Raw genomic sequence first — 20,471 nt, 5'->3', positions numbered from 1 at the left:
CACGTGAAGTGTCGAACGCCATCTGGCAGGAGGAGGTCACGGGGCAGAGCCAGCAGGTGCCACGGGTCGACTGACCGAGATGACAGAGATGAGTGTCTGATGCACCACCTGTGCCCCCTACTGTGCCAGGCTAGGTGCAGCAGGAGGTCACGGGGCAGAGCCAGCAGGTGCCACGGGTCGACTGACCGAGATGACCGAGATGAGTATCTGATGCACCACCTGTGCCCCCGACTGTGCCAACTTGCTGTGCTTGAGCCACATTGAACTCGGCAGTCAAACGCCCCCGTTAGTGGCGTGTGCCGCGCTTACGGGAATGTCTCCGGCGACGAGCACCACCACCACCACCACCCCCCCCCCCCCTGAGTTGTTAACGGAGATGTGAACCTCCGAGTTGCCCCACGTTTAATCGCTGGGGGGGGAGGGGGGCGTTTGATTGAATCTTAAATCCCTCGACCCTCTCGCGCTCGGCACGATCCAGAGCCGGCCCACCCCCCCCTCAGGTAGCCGGCGAATCATCGGGGGGGGGGCCCCGCGCTTTGGGGGGCCGTCAGATGTGATGCCTCAGGGGGGCCCCAAGGTGGGATCTGCCCCAGGCCTTGCCCCCCCCCCACCCACTCTGGACGGCCCCCCCCCCCCCTGTAAATGGGTCCACCCCGTTAGTTGACGGTCACATTACGCGCTAGTAGTGGGTAAAAGTGCGGGTGAAGTGACGTCACAAAGGCACGGGCCTTCGTTGTGACGTCACAAAGGCACTGATTCTAAAGTCATAATGGCACTAAATCTATCATGAAGGCACCGACTCTGATTGTGACGTCACAATGCCACTAATCACGTCACAAAGCCACTGACTCTGATTGTGACGTCACAAAGGCACTAATCACGTCACAAAGCCACTGACTCTGATTGTGACGTCACAAAGGCACTAATCATGTCACAAAGCCACTGACTGATTGTGACGTCACAAGGGCACTAAACACGTCACAAAGCCACTGACTGATTGTGACGTCACAAAGGCACTAATCATGTCACAAAGCCACTGATTGTGACGTCACAAAGGCACTAAACACGTCACAAAGCCACTGACTCTGATTGTGACGTCACAAAGGCACTAATCACGTCACAAAGCCACCGACTCTGATTGTGACGTCACAAAGGCACTAATCACGTCACAAAGCCACTGACTGATTGTGACGTCACAAAGGCACTAATCACGTCACAAAGCCACTGACTCTGATTGTGACGTCACAAAGGCACTAATCACGTCACAAAGCCACTGACTGATTGTGACGTCACAAAGGCACTAATCGTGTCACCAAGCGACTGACTGATTGTGACGTCACAATGCCACTAATCGTGTCACAAAGCCACTGACTGATTGTGACGTCACAAAGGCACTAACCGCGTCACAAAATGTGATCTTGTGATGCCAACAAAAGTACTGGGGGGTGATGATGATGATGACGACGGCGTGGAGCGAGTCTCCGTGAAGGCAACAACAACAACAACGACAACGCCACGTGGTCGTCTGTGAGAGAGACACAAACATGACGATGAAGAGCTTCACGGCTCATCAGATTCTCGCGCGATGATGAACAGGCGGCCGCGATTGTGGTCTCACGATGGCGGAGTTCTCACAGGAGGCAGTGACACCCACCCTGACATCGCGTCTCCCCCTGAGTCTCAGGACCCTGAGCGGCGTGCCCCCCCCCCTACCTCCCCACGAGTCTCACAAGATTCTTGACACTTAGAGGACTTTGCCGTTAGGGGGCCGTCCATAAATGACGTCACGCGATTTGGGACGATTTTTGACCTCCCCCCCCATTCTCGTCACACGGCGTCACAAAAAGTCTGACCCCTCCCCCTCAAATATGACGTCACAAAAAATCTGACCCCTCCCCCCTCAAATATGACGTCACAAAAAGTCTGACCCCCCCTCAAATATGACGTCATAAAGCTCTGCCCCCCCCCTCAAATATGACGTCACAAAGCTCTGCCCCCCCCCCTCAAATATGACGTCACAAAGCTCTGCCCCCCCCCCTCAAATATGACGTCACAAAGCTCTGCCCCCCCCCTCAAATATGACGTCACAAAGCTCTGCCCCCCCCCCCCACAAAAAATATTTTTAAAAAAATGCTTCAAATCGCTTTAAACTATTGTCATTGTAGTGCGTATTTAATATGGCGCTGCACTCTGATGTTGTAGGAGAAAACATTTATTACAAAGTCTATTTAATTAAGTAGAATGCGTTGCCTGTATTTATTTAAAGTTGCGCATTTTGATGTGACGTCACATTTCCCAACCCCCCCTCCCCCTCGTCACACATCGTCACAAATGTCTGACCCCCCCCCCCCAGGTGCGTGACGTCATTTATGGACGGCCCCTTAACCCTGGCTTCGTGTGAAATCCACAGCGGGGACTCCATCCCTACACAGTCTGTAGTGTTATACTCACACAGCCTGTAGTGTTATACCCACAGTCTGTAGTGTTATACTCACACAGCCTGTAGAGTTATAATCTCACAGTCTGTAGTGTTATAATCTCACAGTCTGTAGTGTTATAATCTCACAGTCTGTAGGGTTATAATCTCACAGTCTGTAGTGTTATACTCACACAGTCTGTAGTGTTATAATCTCACAGTCTGTAGTGTTATACCCACACAGTCTGTAGTGTTATAATCTCACAGTCTGTAGTGTTATACCCACACAGCCTGTAGAGTTATAATCTCACAGTCTGTAGTGTTATAATCTCACAATCTGTAGTGTTATAATCTCACAGTCTGTAGTGTTATAATCTCACAGTCTGTAGTGTTATAATCTCACAGTCTCTAGTGTTATACTCACACAGCCTGTAGAGTTATAATCTCACAGTCTGTAGTGTTATAATCTCACAGTCTGTAGTGTTATAATCTCACAGTCTGTAGTGTTATAATCTCACAGTCTGTAGTGTTATACTCACACAGTCTGTAGTGTTATAATCTCACAGTCTGTAGTGTTATACCCACACAGTCTGTAGTGTTATAATCTCACAGTCTGTAGTGTTATACCCACACAGCCTGTAGAGTTATAATCTCACAGTCTGTAGTGTTATAATCTCACAATCTGTAGTGTTATAATCTCACAGTCTGTAGTGTTATAATCTCATAGTCTGTAGTGGTATAATCTCACAGTCTGTAGTGTTATAATCTCACAGTCTGTAGTGTTATAATCTCACAACCTGTAGTGTTATAACCTCACAGTCTGTAGTGTTATAATCTCAGTCTGTAGTGTTATACTCACACAGTCTGTAGTGTTATAATCTCACAGTCTGTAGTGTTATAATCTCAGTCTGTAGTGTTATACCCACACAGCCTGTAGAGTTATAATCTCACAGTCTGTAGTGTTATAATCTCACAATCTGTAGTGTTATAATCTCACAGTCTGTAGTGTTATAATCTCACAGTCTGTAGTGTTATAATCTCACAGTCTGTAGCGTTATAATCTCAGTCTGTAGTGTTATAATCTCACAGTCTGTAGTGTTATAATCTCACAGTCTGTAGTGTTATAATCTCACAGTCTGTAGCGTTATAATCTCACAGTCTGTAGTGTTATAATTACACAGCCTGTAGTGTTAAATTCTCACAGTCTGTAGTGTTATACCCACACAGCCTGTAGTGTTATAATCTCACAGTCTGTAGTGTTATAATCTCACAGTCTGTAGTGTTATAATCTCACAATTTGTAGTGTTATAATCTCACAGTCTGTAGTATTATACCCACACAGTCTGTAGTGTTATAATCTCACAGTCTGTAGTGTTATAATCTCACAGTCTGTAGCATTATAATCTCACCGTCTGTAGTGTTATAATCTCACAGCCTGTAGTGTTATAACCACACAGTCTGTAGTGTTAATGAGAGAGTGCAGACACGGGGAGGAGAGTGTGTGTGTGTGGGGGATGTGTCGTGGTCAATAACCGCGATAAAACAATTAAACCGCACGCATTTGAAGATTATGAAAGCCGACGAAAGGACAAAAATATAAACCGGACAAAGACCCCCAATAGTAGAAAAAAAACAACGGAATAACACAAAAAAATCAGCATCGTCAGCCACGGTCAATCCATTCCTGGATGACCCACCCGCGAACATTAAACGCGAAAACACCAACACGGAATAAAACGATGCAACCAAAACACCAGAAACGTCGCGAAAAACAAACATCCCGAATTAAATTAAATCAAAAGCCCAGCAGGTTAAATTACAGACACGGCGATACCTAGCACGCGGGCAACGAGCGGCAAAGCGCGTGGGTGACGCCCCGTACCGACTGACGTCACACGCACACACGTCACACATGCACGCACACACGCACACACACGCACACACGCACACACGTCACACACGCACGCACGCACACACGCACACACGCACGCACACACGCACACACGCACACACACGCACTCACACACGCACACACACACGCACACACGCACACACACGCACACACGCACACACGCACGCACGCGCACACGCACATGCACACACACACACACGCACACACGCACTCACACGCACGCGGTGAGCGAGCGGAGATGCACGTGGGAAACTGACGTCACAACAACAACCGCCATTCGCCACTAAGTGACGGTGACGTCACCACGACGCTTGTGCCAGGCCACACGTCACACGCACACACACACACACGCACACTCACACACACGTTACACACACGCACACACACGTGCGCACACACACACACGCACACACACCCACACGCACGCGCACACACTCATACGCTGTGACAGACGTCATTAAGCCCCGCCCCTGGCCCTACTTGGCCGCGAGCCAGACTGGTTGTAGAAACTCCTGGAGCCAGTGGCGTCGCTACCTTGGTTTGGTTCTAGCTTGGCATGGTGAAGAGACTTTGATTAACCATCCCCGTACACCATGCGAGAGGGAGACAGCAGAGGGAGAGAGATCACTTTGGTGTCTCCGTGGAGCACCGGAATGTCGACCGTGTTGGCGATGTGTTCACCGCTGACGTGGTTGATATGTTCACCGGATAACCGGTTAACATGTTTCCAGACGGCACTGGACACACACTAGTCCAACATCCTCCGGCCTGCACACACAGACAACAAGCGCACGCACGCACACACGCGCACACGCACGCACACACACACACGCACACACACACACACACGCACACACGCACACACACACACGCGCACACGCACGCACACACACACACGCACACACGCACACACCCACACACGCGCACACGCACGCACACACGCACGCACACACGTACACATGCACGCACACACGCACGCACACACAGGCACACACACGCACACACGCACACAAGCACGCACACATGCACGCACACACACGCACACGCACACACATGCGCGCAAACACAGGCACACACACGCACGCACACGCACACACACACGCACACACGCACACACACACGCACGCACACACACACGCACCCACACACGCGCGCAAACACAGACACACGCACATGCAAACATCATTATAATTCACTCGCGTTTCATCAGGGAAGCTCGAGTCTCAAGACTTTGTCCTGTCAAGTTTGCGCCATAAGCCGCTGCTGCTGCTGCCGCTGCCGCCGCCGCCGCTGCTGCGAGTAATTAGCGGGTAATTTTTCAGCATTTGGCCATTGCGTTGGCCAATAGCGGTGACACTGCATGATCTTACTCCACATGACAAAGACAGACTGCTGGGGCCAAGCGCTGTTAACGAGCAGCAGCAGTGCCGATGAAGGCTGGCACGGCACACGACGAGGGGCGGGAGGAGAGCCCCTCGCCCCTCCTGCCTCCGTCTCCCCGGCGGTGATGTTTACACACCGCACCAGGTACTCATTTGAGGCTGAGTCGACCTAGGGGAGGCCGGGACCGGTTCAGATAATCGTCACTGGTGTTGGCCGTGAGCGGGAATCGAACTCGTGTCGCCAGGTTCATAGCGCAGCGCGCTAACCGCTACACTACCGCTCCTCACAGACACATACGCACACACACACACGTACGTAAGCACACACACACGTACGCACACACACGCACGTACACACACACATACGCACACACACACATGTACACACACACACGTACACACACACACGCACGTACACACACACATGTACGTACACACACACGTACAAAGCACGCTAACTCTAGTCATCCTCGCTGCAGCGGCTTTTGGCTCGCTATCGAACAAAGATGGTCACACCGCATCGCGTGGCGCTCTAAGATGAACTTTTTGCGGCCGTCTGGAACGCTCTTCCCTTCCAATGTTAGGAAGCCACTGGATCGATGCACTTTTAAATCATCCTCTAGATCGACAAACTCGTTTCTTTGTAACTGCTCTTCGTGTTTAGTTTGTTGTCCTTCCCCAGCACCTCCGATGAGCACGATTGGCTACGTACGGTGCGAAAGAAGTTCAACATACATACGTACAAGCAGAGACACGTGTACACGTGTTGACACGTCCACACGGACGCATACGGACCAACAACGGCCACCATTTGCCACTAAGGGGTGGTGGCATGGCCAACAGGACTTGTGCCAGGCTAGGTGCAGTTTGAGGCCGCTTGAAAAGTGTAAGGTTAGTTGATGGCAGAAAGCCCCGAGCTTCGCGTGAAGCGACAGGCCAGGTAGCTTCCCCACAGCAGTGATACACGCTGCCGATGAAAACAATAATGGCGCTCCACTCATTCGGAGTGAGATCTCTGCTGCCAAACCCGAGCTGCTCATAAGCACACTGCCCAGGTGCGGAAACTTCTCCACTCTCTCCACAACTGCGCCATTACTCATAGGGATGCTCCAGGTTCTCTGAGTGAGCAGCCATCACCAGATAATCAGCATTCATAACATGGCTGACCAATTGCGCCATCTCTTGAATGTACCCAGGCATCGATCGGTCTCCCAGTGGGCAAAGATGATGTTAAATAATGTTGGTGCTAGAGGACATCCCTGTCACACCCCAAGGTGAACAGGGCATGCCTCTGACTCCCGGCCACTTAGTTTTACCCGGGCCTGCCCACCATCATGAAGGCCCTTAATGATTGTGAGCAGAGGGTCAGGATATCGAGAGCGTGAAGAACAGTCTAATGCCCTGGCCTACTGTTGGTATCATAGGCCTTCACCAGGTCAATAAAGCAAAGATGTAGGTCTTGTTGTAATTCTCTACACCTCTGCTGTAGCATACGGAGAGACAATATGGCATCTGTGCAGGACCGCCCTTTCCTGAAACCACATTGGGGCTCCGCAAGCCTCTCCTCAGCGTGCCTGGCAAGGCGATGTTGAATCATCTTTGCCAGGACCTTCCCGGCACACTGGGAAGGGCAATGCTCCTGTAGTTGTTACAGTCTGTGCGGACCCCCATTTTAAAGATGGGGGCCCACCAGGGCATCCTTCCAATCCAGTGGAACACGTCCCGTGGTCCAGACGGTTGTATTGATGTCATATAGGGCAGTCTACACAGAGATGCCAACCCTCCCTCAGCAGTTTGCTTGGGACGTCATCTCTGCCCAGCACTTTACCAGGTCTCAGACTTTGTACTTCCTCAACAGATGGTGGCACCATCAGTCAAACACTCGCAGGGAGTGCCTACTTCCTCCAATATTTGAGGCATTGTAGCTTCAGCAGGGTCACCCCCACCTTGCCCCATGATGTACTCAAAAATACTCAACAAACCTGTTCCTGGGGGTCAGAGGACAGATCACCACTCTTTATAGATATAATGAAAGCCTCCCTTGCTTGGCAGGTCAATGGACTGAGGTTGACTGACTGAGATGACTGGCAGATGCACCACCTGTGCACCCTATTGTGTTGCCTTGCTGTGTTTTACCCGCCCGGCGCTCCGCTCGTTGTTGTGAGCGTCGCTCCTCAGCCCTCCGCTGTTGCTGGAGGGCGACTGCCTCTAACTGCCCAGCGGCATCCTTCACGAGCCTCCTCCACAGAGGCCGATCTTGACACCTCTAGTACCGGTTATTGGCAAGTCCACTCAGCTCCACATCCTCCTGGACCATGTCAGCTCCATCTCTTCTCAAGCCTGGGTCGTACCCATTAGCCCCCTCTATCCAGCCAAACAGAAGCTGTTTTGGCATGCGGTGGCTTTGCCTGCGAGAAAAGTTTATTGATGAGACTATCCAGATCTTTCAAGAATCTGTGAGCTCCTCACACGATCCAGTACGGATCGTAGGCAGGCCAACCTGAATGTTTCCAACCAGCGCAGATGTTTAATTAGCGGGGTTCACTTTTCGGAAGCACAGAGAAGGGAGGGCATGACCATGGCCGAGAAGGCCCAAAGCTTCGTGCGGAGCGGCAGGCCAGGTAGCTTCCACACGGCGTTATGCAGCCGCTGAGAAAATGAGTCCACCCGACTGATTCAGAGACCGCTGCTAAAGGGAAGCTGGTTATAAGCAAACTGCCCAGGTGCGGGAACTCATCAAGTCAGATGATCACTCGCACACACACACACGTACGTACGCCTGGTTGAAGAGAGGAATTCTGTTGATCCGAATTTGTCTCTATCCAGCACAGAGACCTGCAAGAGACAAGGGGAAGAGGAGGGAGACACGGTGAGTGGGGGGGAGGGAGACACGGGGAGGTGGAGGAGGGAGACACGGGGAGGTGGAGGAGGGAGACACGGGGAGGTGGAGGAGGGAGACACGGGCAGGAGGGAGACACGGGGAGGTGGAGGAGGGAGACACTGGGAGGGGGGGGAGGGGGACACGGGGAGGTGGAGGAGGGAGACACGGGGAGGGGGTGGAAGGAGACACGGGGAGGGGGAGGGGGGCGACACGGGGAGGGGGGAGACACGGGGAGGGGGGGAGGGAGACACGGGGAGGAGGGAGACACGGGGACGGGGTGGAAGGAGATACGGGGAGGGGGAGGGGGGAGACACGGGGAGGGGGGAGACACGGGGAGGGGGGGAGGGAGACACGGGGAGGTGGAGGAGGAAGACAGTCACCTAAGTTCATCAAACCACAACACCTGGGTCTCGTCCCCCTGCCAACAGCGGAGACCTTTCACCAATGTCACATTGTGGCCTCAAGGTGCCCCCTAGCTTGGTCTACTCCTCCTCCCCCCCGCTGGCCAGTTCGTCTTGGGAGAAGAGGTGGCCGTGCCGACATCACAGACGTTATGGACGCGGCCAATTCAGGATTAAACTAGTGCGAGGCCTGTAGCATGATGTTATCAAAAGGGGCCCGAAATAAATAAATACGAATATTGAAACACAAATGTTTAACTTGCATAGTAAAGTAATTGTATGTTTTCATTTGCTATACAGTCAGATAATGACAAATCGCTAACCTTAAACACCCAGTCGTTCGTAAAAGTTGAAGGCGGTATAGTACTGTAGTGATAGAGCAAGTGCAGAATCACTGAACCGGAATTAATAGCTTGAAATTATTTTGCGCGGGGCCCTTGAAAGTGCAGGGACTGTAGCATATGTAGCTACTACATATGTAGCTACTTGTGCTACTGGGATCATGCAGCACTGGACACGGCGTGCGTGATGACACGGACAGTCAGGAGGTAAACACAAGCCCTCTGATTGGTAACTTAATGGCCCTGGAAGGGGATTGGTTAGCGGAATTGAAGGGATTGGAGGTAGAACTACAACACGATAAAGAGCGGGAAGACTGAGGATGATTGACAGCGAGGGACGGTTGGAATCCGCGAGGAAGAGTGGAAGGTGATTGGCTGTAGGGAAAGCAGGAAACCTTCGGCAAAGGGGCTTATGGGATAGATAAAGGGGAAGCGAGAGAGTTTGTGGACGCTTGGGAGTGAAGGGAATCCTTGAAGACCCCCGTGTCTCGTGCTGGAAGAAATAAAGACTCCTATTATTTATTGACGACTGCCGCATCAGATGTTCACTACACGTGCATGTGTGTGAAACTTACTAATCGGAGGTGTGGAGGAAGGGCAATAAACTAAACACAAAATCAGTTCTGTAGAAGTCAGTTTGTCAATCTTGATGATGATTTAAAATTGCATATCTCCCAGTGACTTCCCAATATCAGAAGGGAAGATGGCCGCAGAAGCGCATCTGAAAGCGGCGTGCGATGTGGTGCCCACCGACTTTGTTCAACGGTTAGCTACAAAGCCACTGCTGCTGCTGCTGCGAAGATGAGTAGAGTTCGCGCGATGATGCTTGATGCTTCTTGACAAGATCAGCAAGGCCATTGTGGTTCATTGTTTCGTGCGTAATGAGTGCCAGGACCTTGTAATAAGGCCCTGGCTGCCAACGCAGCCCGGCGCGCACCGGACGGACACGGTGCCGGATCTATTGCTGGCATTTAGAGAGAGAGAGAGAAGTGATTGTGGTCCGTCACCAGGGCTCATGGCGAAGTGGCCGAGTTGCATCGAGACAAATGTTTGCATCGGCCGTGTGGTCCGCAGGCTAAAAAAAACTCGTTGGAAAAACACGGCGCCAGACTAGCGGGGGAAGAAGCGTCCCCTAGGGTGCAGGAACCATTCCATGGTGCCCCTCCACAGCTTGACATGGGTGGTGATCATCTCAACATCCCATGGTGCCCCTCCATGGCTTGACATCAGTGGCGATCATCTCAACATCCCATGGAGCCCCTTCACAGCTTGACATCAGTGGTGATCATCTCAACATCCCATGGTGCCCCTTCTCGGCTTGACATCAGTGGCGATCATCTCAACATTCCATAGTGCCCCTTCTCGGCTTGACATCAGTGGCGATCATCTCAACATCCCATGGAGCCCCTCCACAGCTTGACATCAGTGGCGATCATCTCAACATCCCATGGTGCCCCTTCTCGGCTTGACATCAGTGGCGATCATCTCAACATTCCATAGTGCCCCTTCTCGGCTTGACATCAGTGGCGATCATCTCAACATTCTATGGAGCCCCTCCACAGCTTGACATCAGTGGCGATCATCTCAACATTCCATGGAGCCCCTTCACAGCTTGACACCAGTGGTGATCATCTCAACATCCCATGGTGCCCCTTCTCGGCTTGACATCAGTGGTGATCATCTCAACATCCCATGGTGCCCCTTCACAGCTTGACATCAGTGGCGATCATCTCAACATCCCATGGAGCCCCTTCACAGCTTGACACCAGTGGTGATCATCTCAACATCCCATGGTGCCCCTCCACAGCTTGACATCAGTGGTGATCATCTCAACATCCCATGGTGCCCCTCCACAGCTTGACATCAGTGGTGATCATCTCAACATCCCATGGTGCCCCTTCACGGCTTGACATCAGTGGTGATCATCTCAACATCCCATGGAGCCCCTTCACAGCTTGACATCAGTGACGATCATCTCAACATCCCATGGAGCTCCTTCACGGCTTGACATCAGTGGCGATCATCTCAACATCCCATGGAGCCCCTTCACGGCTTGACATCAGTGGTGATCATCTCAACATCCCATGGTGCCCCTTCACGGCTTGAAATCAGTGGTGATCATCTCAACATCCCATGGTGCCCCTCCACAGCTTGACATCAGTGGTGATCATCTCAACATCCCATGGTGCCCCTTCACGGCTTGACATCAGTGGCGATCATCTCAACATTCCATAGTGCCCCTTCTCGGCTTGACATCAGTGGCGATCATCTCAACATCCCATGGAGCCCCTCCACAGCTTGACATCAGTGGCGATCATCTCAACATCCCATGGTGCCCCTTCTCGGCTTGACATCAGTGGCGATCATCTCAACATTCCATAGTGCCCCTTCTCGGCTTGACATCAGTGGCGATCATCTCAACATTCTATGGAGCCCCTCCACAGCTTGACATCAGTGGCGATCATCTCAACATTCCATGGAGCCCCTTCACAGCTTGACACCAGTGGTGATCATCTCAACATCCCATGGTGCCCCTTCTCGGCTTGACATCAGTGGTGATCATCTCAACATCCCATGGTGCCCCTTCACAGCTTGACATCAGTGGCGATCATCTCAACATCCCATGGAGCCCCTTCACAGCTTGACACCAGTGGTGATCATCTCAACATCCCATGGTGCCCCTCCACAGCTTGACATCAGTGGCGATCATCTCAACATCCCATGGTGCCCCTCCACAGCTTGACATCAGTGGTGATCATCTCAACATCCCATGGTGCCCCTCCACAGCTTGACATCAGTGGTGATCATCTCAACATCCCATGGTGCCCCTTCACGGCTTGACATCAGTGGTGATCATCTCAACATCCCATGGAGCCCCTTCACAGCTTGACATCAGTGACGATCATCTCAACATCCCATGGAGCTCCTTCACGGCTTGACATCAGTGGCGATCATCTCAACATCCCATGGAGCCCCTTCACGGCTTGACATCAGTGGTGATCATCTCAACATCCCATGGTGCCCCTTCACGGCTTGAAATCAGTGGTGATCATCTCAACATCCCATGGTGCCCCTCCACAGCTTGACATCAGTGGTGATCATCTCAACATCCCATGGTGCCCCTTCACGGCTTGACATCAGTGGCGATCATCTCAACATCCCATGGTGCCCCTTCACGGCTTGACATCAGTGGTGATCATCTCAACATCCCATGGTGCCCCTCCACAGCTTGACATCAGTGGTGATCATCTCAACATCCCATGGTGCCCCTCCACAGCTTGACATCAGTGGCGATCATCTCAACATCCCATGGAGCCCCTTCACAGCTTGACACCAGTGGTGATCATCTCAACATCCCATGGTGCCACTCCACAGCTTGACATCAGTGGTGATCATCTCAACATCCCATGGAGCCCCTTCACGGCTTGACATCAGTGGTGATCATCTCAACATCCCATGGTGCCCCTTCACGGCTTGACATCAGTGGTGATCATCTCAACATCCCATGGTGCCCCTCCACAGCTTGACATCAGTGGTGATCATCTCAACATCCCATGGAGCCCCTCCACAGCTTGACATCAGTGGTGATCATCTCAACATCCCATGGTGCCCTCCACAGCTTGACATCAGTGGTGATCATCTCAACATCCCATGGAGCCCCTCCACAGCTTGACATCAGTGGTGATCATCTCAACATCCCATGGTGCCCCTCCACAGCTTGACATCAGTGGTGATCATCTCAACATCCCATGGAGCCCCTCCACAGCTTGACATCAGTGGTGATCATCTCAACATCCCATGGTGCCCTTCACAGCTTGACATCAGTGGTGATCATCTCAACATCCCATGGAGCCCCTCCACAGCTTGACATCAGTGGTGATCATCTCAACATCCCATGGAGCCCCTTCACAGCTTGACATCAGTGGTGATCATCTCAACATCCCATGGTGCCCTCCACAGCTTGACATCAGTGGTGATCATCTCAACATCCCATGGAGCCCCTTCACGGCTTGACATCAGTGGTGATCATCTCAACATCCCATGGTGCCCCTTCACGGCTTGACATCAGTGGTGATCATCTCAACATCCCATGGTGCCCCTTCACGGCTTGACATCAGTGGTGATCATCTCAACATCCCATGGAGCCCCTCCACAGCTTGACATCAGTGGTGATCATCTCAACATCCCATGGAGCCCCTCCACAGCTTGATATCAGTGGCGATCATCTCAACATCCCATGGTGCCCCTCCACAGCTTGACATCAGTGGTGATCATCTCAACATCCCATGGTGCCCCTCCACAGCTTGACATCAGTGGTGATCATCTCAACATCCCATGGAGCCCCTCCACAGCTTGACATCAGTGGTGATCATCTCAACATCCCATGGTGCCCCTTCACGGCTTGACATCAGTGACGATCATCTCAACATCCCATGGAGCCCCTTCACGGCTTGACATCAGTGGCGATCATCTCAACATCCCATGGAGCCCCTTCACGGCTTGACATCAGTGGTGATCATCTCAACATCCCATGGTGCCCCTTCACGGCTTGACATCAGTGGTGATCATCTCAACATCCCATGGTGCCCCTCCACAGCTTGACATCAGTGGTGATCATCTCAACATCCCATGGTGCCCCTTCACGGCTTGACATCAGTGGCGATCATCTCAACATCCCATGGTGCCCCTTCACGGCTTGACATCAGTGGCGATCATCTCAACATCCCATGGTGCCCCTCCACAGCTTGACATCAGTGGTGATCATCTCAACATCCCATGGTGCCCCTCCACAGCTTGACATCAGTGGCGATCATCTCAACATCCCATGGAGCCCCTTCACAGCTTGACACCAGTGGTGATCATCTCAACATCCCATGGTGCCCCTCCACAGCTTGACATCAGTGGTGATCATCTCAACATCCCATGGAGCCCCTCCACAGCTTGACATCAGTGGTGATCATCTCAACATCCCATGGTGCCCCTCCACAGCTTGACATCAGTGGTGATCATCTCAACATCCCATGGTGCCCCTTCACGGCTTGACATCAGTGGTGATCATCTCAACATCCCATGGAGCCCCTTCACAGCTTGACATCAGTGACGATCATCTCAACATCCCATGGAGCCCCTTCACGGCTGGACATCAGTGGCGATCATCTCAACATCCCATGGAGCCCCTTCACGGCTTGACATCAGTGGTGATCATCTCAACATCCCATGGTGCCCCTTCACGGCTTGACATCAGTGGTGATCATCTCAACATCCAATGGTGCCCCTCCACAGCTTGACATCAGTGGTGATCATCTCAACAACCCATGGTGCCCCTTCACGGCTTGACATCAGTGGCGATCATCTCAACATCCCATGGTGCCCCTTCACGGCTTGACATCAGTGGTGATCATCTCAACATCCCATGGTGCCCCTCCACAGCTTGACATCAGTGGTGATCATCTCAACATCCCATGGTGCCCCTCCACAGCTTGACATAAGTGGCGATCATCTCAACATCCCATGGAGCCCCTTCACAGCTTGACACCAGTGGTGATCATCTCAACATCCCATGGTGCCACTCCACAGCTTGACATCAGTGGTGATCATCTCAACATCCCATGGAGCCCCTTCACGGCTTGACATCAGTGGTGATCATCTCAACATCCCATGGTGCCCCTTCACGGCTTGACATCAGTGGTGATCATCTCAACATCCCATGGTGCCCCTCCACAGCTTGACATCAGTGGTGATCATCTCAACATCCCATGGAGCCCCTCCACAGCTTGCCATCAGTGGTGATCATCTCAACATCCCATGGTGCCCTCCACAGCTTGACATCAGTGGTGATCATCTCAACATCCCATGGAGCCCCTCCACAGCTTGACATCAGTGGTGATCATCTCAACATCCCATGGTGCCCCTCCACAGCTTGACATCAGTGGTGATCATCTCAACATCCCATGGTGCCCTCCACAGCTTGATATCAGTGGTGATCATCTCAACATCCCATGGAGCCCCTTCACGGCTTGACATCAGTGGTGATCATCTCAACATCCCATGGTGCCCCTTCACGGCTTGACATCAGTGGTGATCATCTCAACATCCCATGGTGCCCCTTCACGGCTTGACATCAGTGGTGATCATCTCAACATCCCATGGAGCCCCTCCACAGCTTGACATCAGTGGTGATCATCTCAACATCCCATGGAGCCCCTCCACAGCTTGACATCAGTGGCGATCATCTCAACATCCCATGGTGCCCCTCCACAGCTTGACATCAGTGGTGATCATCTCAACATCCCATGGTGCCCCTCCACAGCTTGACATCAGTGGTGATAATCTCAACATCCCATGGAGCCCCTCCACAGCTTGACATCAGTGGTGATCATCTCAACATCCCATGGTGCCCCTTCACGGCTTGACATCAGTGATGATCATCTCAACATCCCATGGAGCCCCTTCACGGCTTGACATCAGTGGCGATCATCTCAACATCCCATGGAGCCCCTTCACGGCTTGACATCAGTGGTGATCATCTCAACATCCCATGGTGCCCCTTCACGGCTTGACATCAGTGGTGATCATCTCAACATCCCATGGTGCCCCTCCACAGCTTGACATCAGTGGTGATCATCTCAACATCCCATGGTGCCCCTTCACGGCTTGACATCAGTGGCGATCATCTCAACATCCCATGGTGCCCCTTCACGGCTTGACATCAGTGGCGATCATCTCAACATCCCATGGTGCCCCTCCACAGCTTGACATCAGTGGTGATCATCTCAACATCCCATGGTGCCCCTCCACAGCTTGACATCAGTGGCGATCATCTCAACATCCCATGGTGCCCCTCCACAGCTTGACATCAGTGGTGATCATCTCAACATCCCATGGAGCCCCTCCACAGCTTGACATCAGTGGTGATCATCTCAACATCCCATGGTGCCCCTCCACAGCTTGACATCAGTGGTGATCATCTCAACATCCCATGGTGCCCCTTCACAGCTTGACATCAGTGGTGATCATCTCAACATCCCATGGAGCCCCTTCACGGCTTGACATCAGTGGCGATCATCTCAACATCCCATGGAGCCCCTTCACGGCTTGAAATCAGTGGTGATCATCTCAACATCCCATGGTGCCCCTTCACGGCTTGACATCAGTGGTGATCATCTCAACATCCCATGGTGCCCCTCCACAGCTTGACATCAGTGGTGATCATCTCAACATCCCATGGAGCCCCTCCACAGCTTGACATCAGTGGTGATCATCTCAACATCCCATGGTGCCCTCCACAGCTTGACATCAGTGGTGATCATCTCAACATCCCATGGAGCCCCTCCACAGCTTGACATCAGTGGTGATCATCTCAACATCCCATGGTGCCCCTCCACAGCTTGACATCAGTGGTGATCATCTCAACATCCCATGGAGCCCCTCCACAGCTTGACATCAGTGGTGATCATCTCAACATCCCATGGTGCCCTTCACAGCTTGACATCAGTGGTGATCATCTCAACATCCCATGGAGCCCCTCCACAGCTTGACATCAGTGGTGATCATCTCAACATCCCATGGAGCCCCTTCACAGCTTGACATCAGTGGTGATCATCTCAACATCCCATGGTGCCCTCCACAGCTTGACATCAGTGGTGATCATCTCAACATCCCATGGAGCCCCTTCACGGCTTGACATCAGTGGTGATCATCTCAACATCCCATGGTGCCCCTTCACGGCTTGACATCAGTGGTGATCATCTCAACATCCCATGGTGCCCCTTCACGGCTTGACATCAGTGGTGATCATCTCAACATCCCATGGAGCCCCTCCACAGCTTGACATCAGTGGTGATCATCTCAACATCCCATGGTGCCCTCCACAGCTTGACATCAGTGGTGATCATCTCAACATCCCATGGTGCCCCTCCACAGCTTGACATCAGTGGTGATCATCTCAACCGGTGGTTCTCAAAAAGTATGGATCCTGGAACCACTAAAGATAAAGCTCCCAATGTAGACTAAACAGACTGTTGTGGAAAGTGCTGTTAGCGAGCACCTATGAAGGCCGGCACGGCACACAAGGGGGTGGGTGGCCAACACCATGCCCGGCCGCCTTTGTCTCCCCAGTGGCGACACCAGGTTCTCTCTTGAGGCTGAGTCGACCTAGGGGAGCCCCAGGACCGTTTAGGATAATCGTCACCGGCGTGGGAATCGAACATGGGTCGTTAGGTTCGTAGCGCAGCGCTGCGCTAACCGCTGCACCACCGCTCTCCACTCCACCGCTCTCCACTCCACTGCTACGGCGGGGGTCATGCACAGCCGTCCCGGACAATGACGACAACATTTCTCGCACCGTTATGTGTCGGACATTCGCATTTCACTCGTGATATTTGACTTAAAGAAGATGTTGTTTGGTAAGCTTTATCCCTGATCTAAAATTCATACCCCTAACCCCTAACATCTAAATGCTCCCCTCCTGAAAAAGAATGTATTAAGTTCCGACAACGTGAATCATCGTGCATCAGCACTGGTATTTAGAGAGGGAAGCGAGTGGTCCACGGTTGTGTGGTCTGCAGGCCACAACACGTTTCAGACACACCGCGTCCGGAGGTCGACTCAGCCCCAAATGAGTGCCCAGTCCGGTGCGTAGTAAACATCGCCACTGGGGAGACAAAGGCGGTCGGGTGTGGTGCTGTGAACACCCACCCCCTCGTGTGCCGTGCTGGCCTTCATAGGCGCTGCTACTCGTGAACAGCACTTGCCTCAACAGTCTGTTAAGGCTACACGGGTGATCTTTGTCTTGTGTATGTTTGTAAGTGATTGTGTCTGTGCGTGTGTCTGTGAATGTGTCTGTGAGTGTGTCTGTGAGTGAGTCTGTGCGTGAGTCTGTGAGTGAGTCTGTGAGTGAGTCTGTGCGTGTGTCTGTGCATGTGTCTGTGTGTGAGTCTGTGAGTGAGTCTGTGAGTGAGTCTGTGTGTGTGTCTGTGAGTGTGTCTGTGAGTGTGTCTGTGTGTGTGTCTGTGTCTGTGAGTGAGTCTGTGTGTGTGTGTGTGTGTCTGTGAGTGAGTCTGTGTGTGTATCTGTGAGTGTGTCTGTGTGTGTGTCTGTGTGTGAGTCTATGTGCATGTGGGGAGTGCGAGTGAAGCGATAATCGCACCTAGCAATGAACCCGGCAAACTGGGTTCGATTCCCGCTCACGGCCAACACCAGTGACCATTATCTGCGCCTCCCTTAGGTCGACTCAGCCTCAAATGACTGCCTGGTGCGGTGCGTAGTAAACATCGCCACTGGGGAGACAAAGGCGGCCGGGCGTGGTGCTGGTCACCCACCCCCCCCTCGTGTGCCGTTCCGGCCTTCATAGGTGGTCGCTAGCAGCACTTGCCCCGACAGTCTGTTAGAGGCTACACGGGGGATCTTTGTCTCTGTGTATTGTGTAAGTGCGTTGAGTGTATCTCTGTGAGTAGTGTGCGTGCAGAGACCGGTTTGATGAAAATAGCTGCAGACAATGACACACCCAGACTCACAAGAGCAGACACGAGTCAGGGAGGGTGTGTAAGAGGGCTCAGTGGAGGAGTGAGTGAGTGGTTGAGTTAAGTCAGTGAGTGGAGAGGGTGAGTGAGTGAGAGAGGGTGAGTGAGTGGGTGAGCGGATGGACGAGTGTGTGGGAGCGTGTGCAATTAGTGGGTGGGTGAGTGGGTGAGTGGGTGGGTGAGTGATTTGTGAGTAGGTGGGTGAGTGGGTGGGTGAGTAGGTGGGTGAGTAGGTGGGTGAGTGAGTGGGTGGGTGAGTGATTGGGTGAGTAGGTGGGTGAGTGGGTGGGTGGGTGAGTAGGTGGGTGAGTGGGTGGGTGGGTGAGTAGGTGGGTGAGTGAGTGGGTGGGTGAATGATTGGGTGAGTGGGTGGGTGGGTGAGTGGGTGGGTCAGTGATTGGGTGAGTAGGTGGGTGAGTGGGTGGGTGAGTAGGTGGGTGAGTGAGTGGGTGAGTGGGTGGGTGAGTGAGTGATTGGGTGAGTGAGTGGGTGGGTTAGTAGGTGGGTGAGTGAGTGGGTGAGTGGGTGGGTGAATGATTGGGTGAGTGGGTGGGTGAGTGGGTGGGTGAGTGGGTGGGTGAGTGGGTGGGTGAGTGGGTGGGTGAGTGATTGGGTGAGTAGGGTGGGTAAGTGGGTGGGTGAGTGGGTGAGTGATTGGGTGAGTAGGTGGGTGAGTGGGTGGGTGGGTTAGTAGGTGGATGGGTGAGTGGGTGAGTGGGTGGGTGAATGATTGGGTGAGTGGGTGGGTGAGTGATTGGGTGATTGGATGGGTGGGTGAGTGATTGGGTAAGGGAATGGAGTGGGTCAGTGGAGTGTGGGTAATCGGGTGAGCGAGGTGCGTGGGTAAGAGTGTGAAACAGTGACGGTGTGAGTGAGTAGGTGAGTGAGTGGGTGAGTGGATGAGTGAGTGGGTGAGTGAGTGGGGTGGGTGAGTGGGGTGGGTGAGTGGGTGGGTGAGTGATTGAGTGAGTATCTGCTTAAGGGGGTGTGAGTGGATGAGTGGTTGGGTGAGTGAGTAATTGGCTAAGTGAGTGAGTGGGTGAGTGCTTGGTTAAGGAGGCGTGTAAGTGGATGAGTGGTTGGGTGAGTGGATACATGGGTGAGTGAGAAAGTGGGTGGATTACTGACTGGGTAGATGCGTGTTGGGGGTAAGTGAGGTGGGTGAGCGAGAGTGGGTGGGTGAGCAGAATAGTCGAGAAGAGTTGGTGAGTGGGTAAGTGGATGGATAAGGGAATGGGAGAGTGAGGTAATTTGAAAGTGGGTGGGTAATGGGTGAATGATTGATGATTGAACGAGCGGGGTGAATGAGTGTGCGAGTGGGTCATTGAGTCAGTGTTTATATTCATTAAAATCACGACCATCAACAACAATTGGCATTCACCACTAAAGTGGCGGGTGACGTCACCATGGGCACCTGTACCAGGCTAGGTGCACTTTGAGGCCACGAGAAGTACCGAAGGCTCGCTGGCAGGTCACAGGACAGACCCAGCAGGTGCCATTGGTTGACTGACTGAGATGACTGGCAGATGCACCACCTGTGCCCAATATTGTACCCACTGGCTGTGTTTTAGCCACCGGGTGCTCCGCTCATTGTTGTGACCATTGCTCCTCCGTTGT

The 20,471-nt window shown here is 52.6% G+C and overlaps 1 long non-coding RNA gene across 1 annotated transcript in view; it reads right to left on the bottom strand.

Moving 5' to 3' along the window:
* Positions 1-3,814: 3,814 nt before the first annotated feature.
* Positions 3,815-20,471, bottom strand: part of LOC144949991 (uncharacterized) — a 36,179-nt gene continuing 19,522 nt past the window's right edge. Inside the window, exons 3-4 of the long non-coding RNA XR_013640333.1 lie at positions 8,488-8,545; positions 3,815-5,096 (exon numbers count right to left, since the gene is read on the bottom strand). This is a non-coding gene — a long non-coding RNA (uncharacterized LOC144949991). The remainder of the gene's footprint in view (positions 5,097-8,487; positions 8,546-20,471) is intronic.

Source organism: Lampetra fluviatilis, chromosome 55 (assembly GCF_964198595.1).
Source record: "Lampetra fluviatilis chromosome 55, kcLamFluv1.1, whole genome shotgun sequence".
NCBI lineage: Eukaryota > Metazoa > Chordata > Hyperoartia > Petromyzontiformes > Petromyzontidae > Lampetra > Lampetra fluviatilis.
Note: the sequence above shows the minus strand (reverse complement) of the source record. Positions and strands in the feature narration are given on the sequence as shown.